Genomic DNA, 15828 nt, shown 5'->3' with positions numbered 1-15828 from the left:
TTTTAAATCCCCAAATACTTGGCATGTCAGGATTATATATAAGCGTAACCTTTTTTTTTGAGTGTGTCTGGAAATCACAAGGAGCCTGATGGACCCTTATTTTTCAAAGGCTGCTGTTTTAACCCCCCTAAGGCAATCAGAAGAGAACTGGCAATAGTATATGTAATGTGCATAATTTTGGATACATTTCTTTTTCATTTCTCCGAGATGCCTGTGAAAGGGTCTGGCCTCTGGAGCTTCTCATCACCTGCTTTCTGCAATCCCAGCCCATTTACTGTGTCCTGTGAGGGGCACCTGAAATCACTGCTCACATTTCAGGGCATTGCTAAAAAGGTGAGAATGATTTTTCTTTTTTTTTTTTTTTTCTGCAGTCATTTTTTTTCCAGCAGTCAGACTTGTACTGCTGTATTGGAATGGAAGGGTACAGAAGGGACAGGATTCACTGCTTTCATACCTGCTTGTTTGTTAATTTAGCACTTCAAAATTCAAATTTCTGGCTGTAAGTGATGGTTGACTGCAAGAAGAACTTACGCAATTTTTTATTTCCAGATTCTTAACCCTTTCAAAGCAAGGTCATATCCATATTTAAAGTACATATCATAGCTTCAGTAAAAGTTATGGGCTGGATGCAGGTTTTTCAGGATGGATCTTTGGCTTGTTTAATGCAGGAAATGGGACTGGATGTGCACAGTGACCTACTTAGGTGATGTCAGCATCTATGACATAAAATAAAATTTAAAATTTTGGAGGAAAACAGGTATCTCTTCGTTTGCTCAGAAGTTAATTAACAGTAGTAAGCAACTTTTGAATGTTTTGAATTTACAGAAACTTCTCTGTGTTGAAATGGAAACATGTTGAGCAGATTCTGTGGGTATGTTTGAAGAAATGTTAATGTATGGAGTTGTGCGAGGGTACACTTAGGTGTATATGTATAAAAGTAGAAAGAATTACACAGCTGTACTGCAACTTCATTCCTAATTACTCTGTGTTCATAGAATAATATATTTATTCTTAGCTCTGAGAGCAACTCCTGGTTCTTCTCTGATGAGAAAAGCTGTATGGAAAAACGGGAAAGTCCGTACTTTTGTCTTATTTCCCTCTACAGGTTGTTTTGCATTAATAAACAATGATATTTAATACAACAAGTAAGTGAGGAGAATGAACAGTGTTTTCTCTGAGTTTCAGTGTCTGTATAATCAGTTTGGGTGCCCAGAGTATCCACTGAGACACCATCAAAATTGAAGCCTTTGTTGTGTGTGAAATCACTGATAATGTTAAGATGGAGCGTGGCATGGCAAGATTGTGTTAGGCTGCCAAGAGATAGCAGAACTGTTCAGGTAAAGGCTGAGGAGATTCCTTGGATCTGGTATGTGACTGTTTAGCGGCACTTCCATCCCTGAAAGGCCTCGTGAGGGTTCTCTTCAAGTTAAGCACCTTACAGAGAGTTTGAGTCCTACTGCCTCTGATCCAAAGATCTTCCCTTGCCTGGAGCATTGCTGCTGTCCTGTTTTGGGGTATTGGTGGTTCCCTGATCCCCTTTCCTGGTGTACTGCTTCAACATTCTCTAACTATTCTTTCCTTTCTTGTTCAACCAGATTCTGTTAGATCTGTGATTGCTGGATGCGATTTCGTATCACACAAACTCCTCGTGAGCTTCATGGATTGGCACTTTCTTCAGTGAATTAACTGTTGTCTTGTGGCAGGTCCCTGCTCATATTTCACCTCGTACTCACCTTTGTGGCTGTGCAGTGACTTGGATCTCACAGCCTGTTTTGCAGTGGGAATTGTTTAGCAAAGTTGCTGGCTGGATGCAGTGCTGCTCTGATTTTCTGGGAGACAAACTGGCATTAGAATAAAAGATGATCTTGCTTAGCCTGGTTCTGATGCTGGTACAAACTTTGTTAGAGATGGAACAATTTCTCAGGGTCATCATTCAAATATCTAATATGAATCGCCCCAACCCAGAAATAGAGGAGGAAAACTCCTTTTTTCTTTCTTTGTTGGTATTTGATAGTCTCTCAGTGTCTGTATAATGTTCCCTTGTGGTTTAAATATTGTTCCCCAGTTGATACACCAGGCATCAATCTTGCCAGCACAGAAGAGAAACACTTCTGAGCTGGCCATCAGTTCTTGAGTATACACTATCATCATTTCACTCTTGGGAGATGTGACATCTGTCACTTATTACTGTGGGATTTGGGGACTATCAAGTGTGGAAAGTGACAGCTGCTTCAGGGAGCCTGACAGCATTGATCAGAGTTTGGAGAGTCCTCCTGGCTTTGGTGGGACGACCTTCTCCCGAGGTGGGCTTGGCAAAGGAATCTGCAGCTTCTCCTGTATGTTCTAGTGGAGTTCTGAACCTGCCTTTCTTCTCCCTGGTGCTGACAGCTCGTTCATCTGAAGGTAGGGTGTGCATTGATATTCCAGTGCAGCTCTTCAGCTGCTGTAGGTGTTGGCACATCACAGGGATCTGCGAGGGAAACCCTCCCTTCTGTGCATGGGTGTGAGTTCCATCTGTGCCCGCAGAGGAATCAGGACCAGCCAGATCACCCCAGTGTATTCTGCACCCACAGCCTTGGCAGTGTCTTGCATCACCAACAAACCTCTTGCAGTGATATTCTAACAGCAGGTTTTTAAGTTCTTCCCAAATAAATTCCTTAAGATTAAAAATATAAGGCATGTGATAATGTCTGTATCTATTTTGTATGAGATGATGCATAGCTGTATCTTCCTGCTAAATGCTGCATATTGTTTAAGTTGTCTCTTCTGCTTTTTGTTATTGATTATTCTAAAATACAAATTTACAATTGATTCTCGAGTCTTGGATGCTGCTGAAAACCTCTGCTAGGAATAGATTTATATAGATGATATTCACTGCTACTTCCAGCGTATGGAAATATACTGAAACACTATTTTTAGATGTTTTATATGGCAGTCAAAAGCTTTTTGCTCACCTTCTTGCCGGTACTTTTATTTCTTGCAATTCGGAGAATTTTAGATTAAAATAAAGAGAAAATTAGGAACAACAGTCAATTTACCCTTGGCTTTACAGCCCCTTATTACAATTGCTAATTCATCAGTGGGTAGGCACCTTTCTTTTGTAATGGATATTGAGGATAATTTTAAATGCAACTTTTAAGCTTAGCCAATTTACATAGTACTCTGGGAGATTAGTTACTTATGTATAAAGAGTTATGTGCATTCCAGGGGTGTTCTATAGCCCTCTTGTGTGTTTTTTTTTAAATGTTTGTCATCATAATAATTGATTTCTTTAGCAAGGTGTTTACCCCTAAGTGAGTATTGCAAATTGAAGCAGGGAAACTTTTGAAAATTGCTTGGAAGTCTTTGGTTGGAGTAGCCTTTCTTAACTCACAATTTGTATTGTGTTTGTCAAAATGGGTTGGGGTCCAGAAAAACTGCTGGATTTTGCCTTTTTGTGTAAGCTGTTTCCATGCTTCTGGGCTTGGGGTTCTTTGGTTTTGGTTTGGTGGGTTTTGTCTGCTCCCCATCAAATGATCTTCAGCAAAACAGAAGCTGCATTTTCCTGTCTTCTGTCCTTCCCTTCTACCTGCTGTATTTTTGCTTTCCTTGTTTTTTTAAGCCGCTAACATCATGAGCATCAGGACAGAAAATGTAAGAGCTACTAAACAGGATTACATTAAAATGATGATTTAATTGAGCTCTTACACACGATAAGAAGATTGTCTTGTTTTGCTGAACTGCAGTTTACAGAGGTCCTTGGCAAGAGGATGCCAAGTTGCTTTTGGCATTCATTAACAGCAAATCCAAATCACTGCTAATTTTGTTTAGCAGGAAAAGTAACAAATAGAGGAAAAGCAGAGCCCGTGATTTTAAGTGTATTTGTATTTGCAAATGTGTATGTTCTTGTAACTCAGAGGAAATTCTTCCCACAGGTTGAGAAATTCTCTGATTTTTTCCTGTATCTTATGGATGGAATGATCCTACGGAACAATTGCTGGCAGGGCAAAATCCCAGTCTTGAAAGTAGGACAGGAGATGTTTTCCACTTTCTACAGATCAATCTTTTTGTATAACTCAAAGCGATTGCAGTCCTTTAAAAAAGGACTCATGTACTGAGGAAAAATTACATAGTAAATGGAGTTCTAACTCTGTTAGTAACCCAGTTCCCTGCTAGTTTTACCACGTAAGGAAAAAAGTATGCGTAGAATTAGGACCCAGCTCTTGTGCTGCCTCTACCAAATATTGCCTGGTAGACCAATTTGTAAAGCAATGCAATATATTTACTTTTGCTGTTTAAATTCTAGTTTTATTTTATTTTATTTTAGATTTGTTTGTGTAATCAGATATATCAGATTACTGCTGCTATCAAGTCCTGTATTTAGTTCAGATTCCCATCTCTCCGAAGGAAGAAAATGCCAGAGGAGGGTAAAATAGTTCAAATAATGTGGAATACAAGCCTGGGAGTGGATGCAGATTTTAATACTGAAAGTGTCTGTAATAGCAGTCCTAAAGACTTGCAGTGAGCAGGAGTGTATGAGACTCAGGGAGCTATCAGTGCAGATTTTATTTAGGTTTAAGTGCAGCTTTTTCGCTGCAGAAGCTGTTAATCTCTCTAAGTGTGAATCCACAAAGAACTTCCGCCAGCACCGATTTCTCCTGGAGGTTGGCTGAATTTTTATTTAAATTCTGAAACACACGGAAAATGAAGGCTGAAGTCTGGTAAACATCCATCTGGGTGTACTTTTACAAAAGACTTCATGAATTAGTTGCCTTATTAATTCAGCTACTTTGGAAAAGTGGAGAAAATGGGTAGTGACATATATTAACCTGCAAAAGTCCGATGAGTTGACCTTGACTAGTTTGACAGATGTGTTTTTGTGTGTTTTCCTTCTGTAACCATCACAAACTTCAGTGGACAAAGTGCAAGTCCAGTATGGACAATTGGAACTGAGGGCTTTGGGCAGGCTCCTCTTGACTGTTGTGTTCCTAAAATACTCCTGTTTTGGCCCTTGAGTTTTTTCAGTCCTTCTCCTGAAGTAATGTTTTATATTCCTTTCTTGCAGCTTACACTTGGGCCCAGTATGACCAACTATCTATGTTTTACCTTGCTAATAATACTGATATGCAGCTTTAAATCAAAAGTAGCTTTTTTTTTTTTGCTACAAAAGCAAAAAGTAACTTTTTGACTAACTGCTTTGGTAACATTTGTTGCATAGACAGTGTCTATTCTTTCTTTAACCTGATGGAAACTAGTCCGTAATGTGGTTATCAAATTTTGAGTTATTTAACCTAATATATTTAAATAATTTTTTAAAAATGTTACACATAGCTACCAAGAGTGAAGTAAATAACATTTTCTGTGATTGCAGTTATTGGATTTACAGGTACTTTCTGCCTGTTTCAGACAGAAGTATGAGTAAGGCTTTAAGAGAGGGTTGAAGGCAGGTATGATGAATAGATAAAAGCAAAAGAAGTCAAAGATAGATTTAAATTGCATTTTAATATAGACTTTAGTAATATGGTAAAAATAGATGTAATCACAAAACCTGACTATCTTTATACATTCCTGCAAGGCAACCTTAATTCTAGCATTTCTTAAATGCTGATTATTTGTAAGTCTAAAATTGTTATAGTGTCCTATTTTGGATATACCATAGTGTGTCTGTAGCATTTCCTCTCCAAGCTTATCCAAGGGGAAAAAAAAGGCAGAAAACAATAGAGAAAATGTGGGAGGCATGAAAATGACCCCAGGGAATCAGAAAATAGAAGGGAGATGCAAGTGAACAAAGGACTAGTTAGGAGAAAGGACAAAATACTGTAGGGTGAGAAAATGAATAAGAAACCATGCTGAGAAAAGGTGGTGAAGATAATAAAATTTAATGTGTTATCTTTTGGGACAAGTCAACTAGTTTAGTATGGGAAAAAATTAGGGTCAGGGCATGGGAAGGGTTTTAGGATTAATGACAGGACAGCCAGGAGGAGGTGTGCAGCAGGTGATTAAACCCATGAGGAAAGAGGTGGCAGAACTGAATGAAGAAAAGAGCGTGATACTGAAATGGGGGAAAGCTGCCTGGTTGTAGCACTTGGGAGAGGTCACAACTTCAGGTCTGATGTCAGCTGGTGTGAGCTTGGCAGACTGAGCTTCCTGGTGGGAAGTAGAAGCAAAATAAAAAAAGCTGGGCACAGCTGTGACTCACAGCTGTCTGGTCCTCCTTCGAGCAGAAGGTTGGACTGAGGTAGGGACCTGCCAGCCTGGATTATCCTGTGAGTGAGGGATGAACTGACCTGTACTCACAGAAAAGAGTTGTCAGAGCAGGCAGACAGTCTTTGGTGCAATGCAAATAATTGTGTGATGGGAAAGGACGTGTCTCAAATGAAGCTGATCCCGAGAGAAATGAGACCATGAATATGGAGCTGTGGGACTGTGCAGCTGTGTAAATTCACTGTGGTTCACTGGTCACATTACAGAAGCAGAGCTTAGGGAGGAAATGTATCTTCCTTTTTTTCTCCTCTCATGCCCATCATCTTCAGTAGATCTGTGCCTTAATGATATTAAGGAGACATGAAATAGAAAATTGAAATCAAGTTAATTGACTATTTCAGTGAATAAGATTGTTGAAATAAAGCCGAAAAACTGATGAGGACACTATAATGAGAAGGCAAGATACATCCACACAGAGCCACATCCCTCAGACACAGTCCCTGTGACTGCCAGTGGTGGAGTAGGAGATGAATGGACTATAGGTGGCTCTGGATTTTTATGATGGAATAGGTATTCCTAAAGCAACAGGAGAGTTAGAAGATAGGTGGGAATTAGAGGGCAGCCTCTGCTGGAAAGGTGCAGAAGGAAATAGAGGGACAAACAAAATCTGGGCACCAGTGAGTAGTGTGTTCTGTGGGACAGGGAGAGAACTCAGGCTGACACTGCAACGTAGGAGATTTTGGTTTTGTGGAAGTGCTTCACCCAGGTTTGACACGGGTGTGAGTTTCATTCTGCCTGAGTTACTTCAGTAATAGTTTTTGGCTCATTTTCTGTGCTCAGGTGTTTAATTTTTTAATTCAGACCAACTGCTGAATGCACGAGTAGAAACCGTTCTGTTGGTAGAAGTGGCAAAGAGAAAATTCATAAGGATGAATCCTTTCAGTGTGGGAAGGATAGTTAATCAGGGACTCCTTGCGGGTTGCACCACCAGAGAAACCAGACAACACTTTGAGTTGCGTGTTGAAGCTCGAAAATATAAAATTAACAGATAATTTTCATAGGTCACGCTCTTTCCCATAAACCAAACTCATCTGCTCTCCTGGAGGGAGACAGAACAACTGGGCTGACTTCTCATTATCTCTTCCTATGGCGTACCCTTATTGAATTACTGCCGGGTAGAGGCAGCAGATGCTCATCAAGCCACTGCAGGACTCCTCTGTTAATTGAACTGTGATGGGGATGACAGCAGGGAAGGTCAGGATGATGGGACCAGTGATGTAACGTGAACTCCGGTAAGAACAACCTGCACGGGCAATTGACCTTGCTTAAATAATATTATAATGAGCTCTTTTATCAGTTGCTATAATTATGATTATTTTTTTGTATCAATACTGCAGTAGTGTCAGGGACTCCTGTGTGAATCGTATTATACTGAGTTCAGGGCAAATATATTTCTCACCCTAAAGAGGTTAGACTTTCCAGTATGATAAAATACAGTGAGTGACTATAACCAGCAACAGGGGAAAAGAAATGGGAATGAAAAAGGTAACAGCATCACAGAATTCTTGAATAGATCCATGGTTTCACTCAGCTGGTTGCTCCAAGTGCTTTAAAGGGTGGTGTCATTCTTTTTAACTGCCTGTATGGCAATTTGGAGTTTTTGCTGCAGTCATGCATAGTTAATCTTGGGGTGAAAGCAAGTCCACTTTTAAATGAATGTGCAGATGGAAGGAATGGATTTTGATATGAAAAACCCCACGTTCCTACACCTGGTTCTGCGGCTCTTGCAAAGTGTCTGGGAATGCCCGAGCTTCAGGCACACATCCTGATGCCAGGTTCTGAGCCAGAACATGTGCCTGGTGTTGTTTCCACTCTGGAGGAAGCTGACGTGATGTGCTGATGTGAGCACTTGGCTGCTCTGTGCACCTTCTGCAGTGGCACCTTCTCCCTGGGTGCCTCCACTGTGGGGAGAAGGAGATTTCCAAGACTTTCCCTCAAGTCCCTTCCATGGCAACCTGAGAGGAAGTTGGGTATAAGGAGTAGCTTGACCATTCCTGAAAATGAATTCCACCTAAAAAGCAAGTGCTGCTTTTCAGTACAAACCCTGTATCCCTGCACTGTGTTGCTCCTGGATTGTTGGAGTAAGTCTGCATGGCAGTTAATAAAAACTGGATTCAGAGTGCAGCGTGCACATGTTGGCATCTGTGTGTGTTCAGAAAGCAGGTTTTAGAGCTTTTTATACTAATATCACTGTTTCCCCCCCCCCATGTATGTTCAGCCTTCACTGTCTTTTTTTCTTTTTAGGTAATATAGTTTTTTCTTAACTCTTTTATTACACTGTCTGCCTGGGCCAGTTAGCATCAACGCCTGGGACATCTGTTGCAAACTGAGTGGAAGGGAAGTGAATGAATCACTAGTAAGGCATCACAAAATATATTAGATTAATTAATTTTGAGAACTCTAGCTGTAATTATTTAAAATACGTATTCTTATATGCGACCTGACTTACACGAGGCTTTATTCTGTAGAAATGGTGAAACCTTGGTTCATCACAAGAGTTCATGTGTGATGTTTGATAGGAAATGAAGAAGTACAGTGTCAGTGTTTGATGGACTGTGCTCCTCTGTAGGGCCTGCGTGTTTTTGGAGTTGTTATGGTGTTTGCCTTGTGTTGTGCTCCATATTTTCTCCTTTCCTACAGGTTTGTACTTTGGTGCACTGAAATGAACAGCTGATGACAGAGGATGCATTGGAATAAATGTTTATTTCAGCACTTTGGAAATGAGTTTTTTGAAATGGAATTCATCTTGTGGATGTGTGTGTGTCTCTTCTTATTAGCTCATTTGGGTATGGGCTAGAGCTAGGTGGTGCAAATGGCAAAATAGAAACGACTTGATACAAATAGAGGTATGGATCTTGTGGAAAAGAAATTATTCTTAGTGTATGTGTTACACCAGAAGGAAAATTATACATTTCAGAAGTATTGAAGTTGGCCTCTGCATATTTGTGTGTACAGGAGTGGGGTTGTTTTAACCATAGTCAGCAGTGTTTATCAGTTCAGAACTGAACCCTAGTTCTCTCCCCAGAACTGATTAAGAGGTTAAAATTAGCTTTTTCCTGCCTCTTTGCAGTTACTTCTTTGCTGAGGTGCCTGGGTGTGTGCATGTTTGATCCATGGAAGTGTAGAAAAAATAGTTTAAACTGGAGATAAGCTTCAGCTCTGCCAGTCCTGTGGCAGGGAAGCAGATGGTCCTTCCCTGCTAAGCAGAGCCCAAGTCTTTGCTGAGCTCATATGCCTGGTGGTACTTGATTGTATTGTTTTGACCTTGTATTGAAGATTGATAAACTCTACGTGGGGGCCGTGTTCCAGTGAGGAGAGAAAAAAACCCTGACCTACAGCCTGCGATGCTGCACTAATGTCAAATAATATAAAGTAATATCAGAATGCAGAAGAAAATCACTGCAGTAAAGCAATTTAATTTCTGAACTGAAAGCACTTTAATGGGAATGCTCAGGAAATCTGCCGTTGTTCCTGCAGCAGAGGTTATGAGGATGTTTATTCTTTTTTTGAAACTCTGCTGCCTTGTAATTGGTGACTTTGAAGCTTTCTGTTGTTTTCGGTGTGAATGGTCCTGCTGCTAAAGTAGGGACTTTGCTCTCTACTGAGTCTGATTTCCAGGTTTGCCTTTTAAAGGAAAATAATTTCAAATACTAGTTTTCAAATGGTATTATACTGCTGAATGTGCATTATATGCAATGCTTTGCCAGTGAAGTGAGAGTAATCCTCTTTGAACAAAAACTTGCAATAGCATTTACTGAAATGGTGTTGGAAGCAGTGCCAGCTCCCTTTACCTTTGTTTAATTGCAATTTAACAGTAATCCAAGATCTGTGCAACTGTGACAGCAGTTCTCAGATATAGCTGAGTTTCAAAGGACCTTCAGCTCATCCATTGCCAATGATAAAAGCTACAGCAGAGCAGTATATTGATAATAGACTCAAACTTTTCTCTATCCATTGAAAAATAAACAATAAGAAACTTTTTCCCCCTCAAAGCTGTAAAGTTTTGTTGTTACAGAAAGGATGTGCCATGGTGTGAAGACATCACTGAGCTTATTCTGGGCTGTGTTCTGCTGTACTGGCTGAGAAGCCTGGCAGGAGGCATCCAGCTGTAGTGTACAGAGGCTGTATACACAACCTATATAAAATAACCTCCAAAACTTACGTAGGTTAAAAATGTGACTCCCATAAGTTAGTAAGACGACTGTTGGTTTGTTGATGAGATGTTTGGTTTGAGTCTCTACAGCCTTTTCTGTATTTAATTAAATATATAAAAGTGCACGAGCAGCATGAAAAGGTTACTTAAAAGTTGTTGGACACTTCTTGTGTTCTGCTGCTCAGAAAAAAATCAATGCCTGAGTTCAGGAGAGAAGCCTACTGACAGTCTTGAACATTTTGATTTTAATTGCTCTGTTCTTGTTCCTGCTGCAAGGGGTATGATAATCGCCTGAAGAACATCTGTGAAGGTAAATTACTCTACTTTGAGTGCTAAGATACAACACCAAAAGCACCAAAAGGTCTGTGGCTGTTAAATACCACTGGGAAGTCCAAGGCTTGGCTTCCACTTGGGCACCTGCACAGAGGCTCACTCTGAGTGCTGTTTGTAGAGGGAAATGTTGGAGGGCTCCTTGGTTGATGAGCATCCTTCATTCTGCTCTCAGTGGGCCTGGGGGATGTAGGTGACTGTGGGGTCGTGCAGCTGAGGAGTGCCAGGATGGTGCCTTTCACAAGCTCCTGAATCCTTGAGCTTTTGAAGTCTCCCTGCCCTTCTGGCAGAGTCTGAGCCATCCATGTTTGTGTGCAAGTGAAGCAAGCATTGTGTCAGCTGCCTTTGACTGATCTCCTGAGCTGGGTTCCTCGAAGAGTCTGCAATCTCATGCACTTTTTATTGCTGCAAGTCAAGAGTGTTCCCATGGAGTCTATTGGAAGTACTCAGAGTGGAAGAGATGGAGCAGCAGCATTGTTTCACAGAACAGTTCTGCTCTAGCACTGTTGTAATTAAAGTCGTTCTACTGATGGAAAGTCTATTCTCTGGTGTTTTCTTTAATGTAGTCATAATGCATCAGTCTGAGCTCCCTTGCTGGAACATCTTTCATTATAATCCACTTAGCTGAGTTTATAATTAAACTTCTAAATTCAAACCTGCTTTTGTTACATTTTTAGGATGTACAAAAACTGAAGCAGGAGAACTTAGGATTCATGGTTTTTACCCCAAACAAATTGATGTAAGTTAAGAAGCAATTCACTGGCAGCATAGTAGTTTCATATTCTTGCTTTTAGTCCCCAGGATTTTACGTAGCTTTGGGACAAGAATTGGATACAATTGAATAGAAAAGATGAAATAATTAATAGATTCTTACTGTTTGACTGTAAACATCTCCAAAAGACCCAAACTTTCAAATATAACTGGTAAAGATGGTGACAACTGACTGAGCTTTCCAGCAACAGAGTGTTGAGACAGGTTGTTGAAGTTTATACCTGAAAATGGAGCAGTGTTGTAGATGTGGAGGTTATGCAGGCTTTCTCCCAGCCCAAAGAGGCTGGTTTGGAGTCTGCTCATTGTTTGGAGTTATCTTCTGTCGGCAGATGTGTTAACATCAGATGTTCTTTCATTATTTACCCTTACAATTATTGTAGCAAATTGTCAAAGAACTGTGGAGATTAATGTTTGGTTTCCCAATGAGTGACCACTTAGGACAAAAATACTGTCAGGCACTTGTTAACCCAAGTATAAATTTTACTCCTTCACACTGTGTGCTTTTATCCAGGATTTTCTCAAATACTCCTGGAAGAAGAGTAAATGTTCTCAGTTTAGGCTTGGAGGTGACAAAATAGGGGTATAGAAAATCAAGCTGCCATTCTCATATATGCAAAGTCACTCACTGAAATCACTTGCAGAATTAAGTATTAGTGTCTGAGCGTGACCTTAAATGACTTTTTGCTCAGGAATTTTCTGACAGAGTTGGAAGTAGAATGAATTTTGGCTGCCTCTGCTTTAACCAGAAGACTCTCCCTCCAAATCTATAAGTGGAATAATGTATAGAGTTCATTTTAGGTATGGAAGTAACGGCAAATTGGTGTAACTGTATTCATCATTAAATAAAAGACTGGACACATATGCACTTATATTTGAAGGTCTGTTTCTAGTTAGACATATGTGACTGTCCAAACACTTTAATTTTGTTAAACTCAATGCCTGTAGCAGTAGCATTAGTGGTTTTTTGGAAGTCTTTCCCCCAGGGATGGTCAGCAGTGCTTGTCTGTGATGATCAGCCTTTGCTGCTACAGGCCAGGCATTCTGCTGCTTTAGGACAGAATAGAATTAGCTTTTTGGATAACAGCTTTCTGAGAAGGCAAGGCAGGTTTTACTGGTCTCAGAGGATAAAGAGTATGATATAAACATCCAGATTATCTTGGAATATCACTTGCAATGGGTTTGTGCTGTGTGTAGTAGGCAAACAGTTGCATGGTTACTGCTTACATTTGCATTAAGAAAATTTATTCATGATTAATGATGCTTATCTTTGTGCTAGACACCTGCCAAATGATTTATAGCCACGCATGTGATCTGCAATTGCTGTCTTTTTTTTTTTTTTTTTTTGTTGTTGTTGTTGCTATTTAAGGTGTTTGGGACTATTCTAATTGCGTCGTGTATTTTAAATGGAGAATGCTGCCCAGGTGTCCCTGTCAGCGTTCCCATCTCACAGCAGAAAGTAGGTCAGATTTGCCTGTGACGGGGAAGGTCACAACTCCCAGTGAAGTCAGGGGGAACTGAACTGATGTATGACAAGGCTGAAATCATGTCTCAGCTTTGGATCAGTTTAAGTTGATCTTTTTCTAAATTCAGTGTTAGATACTTTGTAAATCCATGTTGGAGCAGAGCCAGGCTGGACTTTCCTAAGCCACAGAAATGATGGAGAAGGACTGGAGAAACCTCTTGTCCCATGGAAACTTGGAGAAAGAGCACCTTGCCCCTTCTCTAACAGTGCAGTAGCTGTGAGTGAAGAGTCCAAATTGGACCATCAGCCTTCCATCTTTCAGTGTTGGGTGCTTTTGAGGACTCTAATTGTGTCCTGGACTAGCACAGTGCCTTCCTTTGGGAATACCTTTCTCTGAGTGCTCAGCAGTGGCTAGAAAATGGGAAAAGTTTCCCAGAGGGTTTTTCCCTTCCCTGGCTAAACAGGGATTATACTGGGATTTGGCTGGTGGATATTCCATTGACATTGAAAATGAAATTAAATTTTGAACACTTCACAAATAAGATATATGTCAGCTATAGGCGTATTTATTTATAACATTTTGATGCTAGAATGTCATGTTTTCAGCAGAAATAGAGGTTTCTAAAATGTCTGCTTTTCAAAACTGTAGTTTTATTCAATCCTGTCATTAAGAGAATTACCAGTGGATTAGAAAATGTAAATGCATTTTTATGATCATTAGAAAACTTGCACATAACTTTGTCACGACTGCGTGTGTATTCCCAGCCATTACAGCTGATGTGTGTTAGCTGTGTTTTTCTGAACAAGGTTCCATACAAACCAAACAAAATGACAAGGAGTCTTGTGACTGATCCTTCAAATATCAAACACCTCATTTTTTGATTTCATGAAAATACACTAGAGCTGACTATTAACTGGCCAAGCCTGTATTATAAAGGATATTGAATAAATCCAGATAATCAGTTTTTGAAAAGAGAGAGATTTTTTTCAGACTAAAACACAAATCTTGAACATATTTAGTAAATAATTCTTCCCTGTGAGGTTGATGAGGCCCTGGCACAGGTTGCCCAGAGAAGCTGTGGCTGCCCCATCCCTGGAAGTGTTCAAGGCCAGGTTGGACGGGACAACCTGGGCCAGTGGAAGGTGTCCCTGCCCATGGCAGGGGCGTTGGAATGAAATGTTCATTAGGATCCCTTCCAGCTCAAGCCATTCTGTGATTCTGTGGTATTTAAGCAATTGCATGAATTTAATCATCAGCAGTCTCGGTGAAGTCAATTCCTAAAATGTAAATTTAAATATTTTTTCTCCATTTTCCTTTGTATTTGCCAGTTTACAGCTAGCCATGCTGACACATTTGGGAGCTGAGATACAGTGTAACTAAATTTGATGTGAAGTGTTGGTGGCCTTCATAATGTAATTTATTCATGTTTCTGTAGATAGCATATGTTGCCTGTGCAATAATTTTTTATCGTATCAGGACAGAACAGCTACTGTTCCAAATTGTGCTACACAAACCCAGATATACAGACAAATTTTTATTGTGCTTTGCTGGGGTGTAAATCAGTGGACTATGTTGAACTCTGCTGGGGTGGGGGAGATTACAATCAGTGTCATGGTGTCTAATTTATTTCTGGTTTTCCTGACTTAATGTAATCTCTGCTCTTGCTCCGTGGGGAGCAGCAGCCAGTTATCTTTGTAGTCCTGCCCAAAGAATGAACATATGTGAAACCCCTTCTTTTGGGCAGGAGGCAGCTCCTCCCAGGGATGTGCTGCTGTTTGCTGACCCTTTGAATGCTGAGATGAAGGCAGTGCATTAAGAAGGCAGATGATGAGCACTACTGGTGCTTCATTAAAAATCTCAGCATCTTTATCAGCTCTTGTCTGAGTTTCCTTGGATTCACTCATTCCATGCCCCTGCCTGTTTAAGTTGTGTTGTTTCAGTGGCATTTTTTGGACCTGGGGAGCCGCCCTGCAAGTCAGATGAGTCTTGTCTGGGCGGGGCTGGGCTGGGCAGAGCTGGCTTCCCTCCACAACTTAAATCTGAGCAGCTGAATAATTTCTCTCCTCGTTCTGTGTTTCTGTGTGTGCACAGTGTTGGAGCCAGTGGCACTGATTCCTTCTCTTTCCTTTGGCAGGAAGTTGGTGACTCTGTTTTCCGACCGTCATAGATGGTGACTGCGATGCTGAAGGCACTGGGCGAGTTGCTCCTCCTCAACTCTTCTGTGTGAGGTGAGCAGCTGTCTAGATGGGCAAAAACCCCCTTAACTGGAGGGTGTCTGAGGGCCCTTCTCCCCCCCACCCCAGGACTTCCCTGCTGCACTGGATTTCTGAAGGATGCTCAAGATTTCTTGTGCTTCTTATGAGGCCACTTGTGGTCTGTGTTACATTGCCTGGGTGTTGGGACTCAGTGGTTTGCATTGTGAATTAAATATGATTTCTGAATAAAATTAACCCAGAAGACATGAGAAAAGCATAAGTTTGGTCTCTTGCCCACGTTACTGCATTTGGACAGCTTGGTGGGTTTTCAGGTCTTACATGAGATGCTGTTCATCTGGAACACAAGAATGAGCTAAACCAGATAACAGATCCTACATTGTATCTGCCACTGTAGTTAGTCAATATCTGATTAAACATAATTGCATGAATTTATCATGATAGAAACTGTTTCAAAGTAATCTGAATACAGCTTGAAATTAAAAGCTTTACTGTATATTCAGTATGTACAATTTTCAGATTTATCTTCAGTTTCTTATCAAGAACAATGCTGTGTATTATGTACTATGACAATGTTGCTTTTCATAAGGTTAGGAATGTAATGGAATTTTCTGGACTAAACTTGTAAAAACTAATAATTATTTTAATGAAAATT

The 15828-nt window shown here is 40.4% G+C and overlaps 1 protein-coding gene across 4 annotated transcripts in view; it reads left to right on the top strand.

Moving 5' to 3' along the window:
• THSD7B (thrombospondin type 1 domain containing 7B) overlaps nucleotides 1-15828 on the top strand; it is a 308502-nt gene that overhangs the window by 38726 nt on the left and 253948 nt on the right. For 3 of the 4 annotated variants that reach the window (XM_027656313.1, XM_027656314.1, XM_027656315.1), the window contains exon 2: nucleotides 15095-15188. The gene's annotated coding sequence lies outside the window, so the exon portion shown is untranslated. Of the gene's footprint in view, nucleotides 1-15051; nucleotides 15189-15828 lie in introns of those variants that run through there. The other variant, XM_027656316.1, reaches the window with a different exon arrangement.

The sequence above is a fragment of the Corapipo altera genome, unplaced genomic scaffold, assembly GCF_003945725.1.
Source record: "Corapipo altera isolate COAL_440 unplaced genomic scaffold, ASM394572v1 68, whole genome shotgun sequence".
Taxonomy (NCBI): domain Eukaryota; kingdom Metazoa; phylum Chordata; class Aves; order Passeriformes; family Pipridae; genus Corapipo; species Corapipo altera.
This window is presented reverse-complemented; position numbering and strand designations above follow the sequence as displayed.